We start from the raw sequence: 3,635 nt of genomic DNA, 5'->3' as shown, positions 1-3,635 counted from the left end.
TAATGAATAAAAAGGGGATGGATGAGTGATTGGTTTTCTAATAAATGATAATGAATGGATGAATTAATCTAAAAAGCGAAAATACAAATGACTATTCTATCCCAGGAAGCTTTTATTCTTAAGTGCAATGCTTGATGATCTTTGTTCATCAATAGGCAAATAGATGAGACTATTCAATAAACATAGACATTCATTCACATAATAATTTCTTTGTTCAAATAGTTGAACAAAGTAATTAATAAAACATTGTTACACTTATCCTTTTATATTACTGATACATGTATGATTAGAAGAAAAGCATGCTGTAAACATCCAATAGTGGAAAGTATAAAGAATGCTGTTAAAAACACATGCATATATTCAATAATAGCAAGAGTGATCAAATAACAATTCACATAAAAAGAATGAATTCAGACATAGATAGTAGTACCATATGAGCTGCAAATCATTCCCAACATCAATCGCAATTCGAATTCCTTCTTCTAACTCAGAAATAATTTTAAATAAAGGCATTAGTGCACATCCACATAAAAGCTTCGTTATCAAAATTGGAATAATTGGCCCAGTCTTTATAAAAAATATACCTGAAGTAAAATAGTGCAACTTTAGGTTTAAGTCATATACAAAAACTTACGACCCTTTCCAATGCATTGAAAGGGTCTATAAATACTTGATTAAACTAACTAACTATAAAATTAAAATGCTACTTAATTGGTACAACTTGATCTTGAATATCTTCTCCATAGCAATCTGGCAGTCGACAGCATGATTCATCACTCTCACTGTTTGCCTTTCGACCTGAGTTGGCATATCGTTAGCATTGGTTCCACTTCTTGAGGGCGGATGAGACGAGAATTGAGTTGAGCAGCATAGGTGGCATCTTGTATATCGGGAATGATACACCCGATTGCATCTGTTAGGCACTTGAGGGTGGCTCTCTGTCTGCATGGTTTTACTAGGAAAAACCAATAGGTGCCCTAAGTTAAACTGTTAATACCTGCGATCAATCTCCCATTCTTTTCCAGCTCTTGATAACATGATTGCTCCAATGTTTTAGCCGATAGTAATTTACCTGGTGTACATTGAGAGATCATATTAGATAAATAGAGAGTATCATTAATTAATTCAACCAAATTACTTGTGGTTAATTTGCATCTAGAAACTACTCTCTCTGCCTTCATTAATTGGGACTGCCATTCCATAAATAGGATTTCTTTATGGGATTCTAAAATTTTTGGTAAATTTGCCACCTGTCCCTCATCAGTGTCCTGCCAATCAAGAAAATTTGTCAAGGTCTCATCGGCTTGCTCTAAGTCTGTTCTAGCATCAACTAATTTATCGATTATTGATGCTATTATGTCACACAGGGGTTCCACTTGAGCAATTTTCTGACATAATAATCTTATTTGTGTTACCAATGCCTTATTAATCTGTAGTGCTTCTGCTCTAAACTCGGCAAGCTGCGGAAGATTCTTGAACTTCTCTATTTGACCTGATAATTGAGCAATTTGCTCATCTTTTGTTTTTACCATCTTTTCATTCATTGCTTTCAATTTTGCTAATGCTTCTGACAGCTCTTTCTGCTTTTGAATTGCACTCGAATCGACCCTTTGTTTCTCTTCTTGCAACTTCTTATTCAATTGATTATTTATCTGTTGCTGCATGGACAATTGTTGTTCTCATTGTTCTGATTTCTGTTGTGCCTCCGATAGCTGTGCTTGTAGCGAAGCAATTGCCTGGTCCTTTTCTTTTAACAGATTACTCACTTCTGATGCCTTGTCCACGGTGGCCGCCGAATAGGCTCCAACATATTGGGACAATTTTGTTAGGCCATCAGAAGGATCAAAATCCTCCTTCCAAACCACGTTGGCTATCACTATTTGTTCAGGGAAGAGGGAAGGTTGATCAATCCTTCTCCTTTTCCGTTGTCGCTTTACTACGGCCGTGTGCTTTGCGTTGTAAAAGACATCCAATGGAGGTGTATCCTCCACTTGCAAAATGATTTGATCCGAAGGATCTTTGGGAATTATTTCTATGTCTGTAGTAGGGGGTAGGCCGCTGGTTCCACTTGGAACCTCTTTTGATGTTGTATCCTATGTATCAGCCGCTTTGGATGTATCAGCTTCTTTTGAGCTTTCTAGATTGCTTATGATTGAATCGAATTGTTGCCATTCCTGGAGCAACTTTGGGTCAATCTGGGCATCGATATTTACATCCGTGTTGCTCTGCTCCTGCTCTTTCCTCTGCGCTTCTTCACATATCCTCTCTTGTTCTTTCCTCTATGCTTCCTCTTGTTCTTTCCTCTGGAGTACCTCCTGCTCTCTTGTTTTGACTTCTCCAGCAATTTCTGATGTAGCAGGAGGTTCATTGGTAAGTCGTTGTTTAGGCTCGCTTGACTGTGTCATCGGGGCCGTTGCTAACAAATCTAGAGGCAGAGTTTGCAACCTCTGCTCTCTAAGTCTGTTAAATTCGACTAACCCGTCGTCGTGATATCTCATTCTAGCTAGCGTTTGAACCTGAAATAATGACTCGGCCAAGGAGAATAGGTCATCAAACTCATCTTCTTTATGTTCAAATTTAGTGAGTTTTGCCTGTTCAAGTGCATTATAGGCGACTTTATTTGGATCAAATCGTCTGTTAGGAAGAGTGGCGAGATTCAGTGTATTTATCTTTTCTGCTTCTTTCTCTGCATGTTTGTAGTCATGCAGAGCATAAACACCACACCTTAGAGGAAAAGAAGGCCAGACCTGCTTCTTTTTATTCCTTAGAGTCTATGTAACTCCTTCGGATGTAAGCTGATATACTATCTCTCAAACCAATAGCTTGTCGGGTATATACAAGGGGAGGACATGAGGCCTGGCATGACTGCCGAAAACTCTTACATATGTAAATGTTTCTTCTCCGAACCAGTTTCCTAAGACTATTAAGTCAATCTGTGCTTGTGAGGAAATCTTAGGAGCAGTTTTGTCAAAAATTGCATAGTAAATGGGTAACATAAATCCATTGCAAACTTGATATAGGTGGTGTTTATAGTGGGCTTTCCACAACTTCTGGTGGTAGATATGAATGGGCATGGGGTCTTGTTACTGAAGAAGCTGAAGTTGTTCCAGATTTCTTGGACTTCTTCCCCATTTGGCCTAAATTTTCCGATTCGGGGGAGCTCTGCACAGGAGATAAAATGAAAGTAATGTGGAGAATAGGTGGCGCAAACCAAATATGAATGAGGTATATTAATCAATGAATAATGGAGGATCAACATAAGGTGGCCACGGATACAATCTCTGAAGAGATTTTGGCCTTATTGTTCCATTAAATGGCCGTTTAAACCTATCAATCATTTAAATGCTCATCATATCGTTTATTGGCCGAATAATTCATTTAAGCATGGCTTTGACGTTTTGGTGGTTGGGCGTAAGTGAATCACTATCGGGAAGAGAAATGCCTTTAATACTAATTAATCATAATATATCCTAGCCTTATCAATCCTTTTTGAAAGTTGCCCCTAGCTTTATCACAATCGGCGATCAGAGGAATGCTTAAGTTGTTATATTGGTGTCCTTTCGAAATCCCCGATCGTTGATAGCAATATCGCCAATTCACATCGGGAGTTTTTAGAAGAGGGCTTTTAATTGCAT

Source organism: Pinus tabuliformis, chromosome 4_1 (assembly GCF_031772625.1).
Source record: "Pinus tabuliformis cultivar Carrire ecotype Pingquan chromosome 4_1, CPIR1, whole genome shotgun sequence".
In the NCBI taxonomy this organism is placed as follows: domain Eukaryota; kingdom Viridiplantae; phylum Streptophyta; class Pinopsida; order Pinales; family Pinaceae; genus Pinus; species Pinus tabuliformis.
This window is presented reverse-complemented; position numbering follows the sequence as displayed.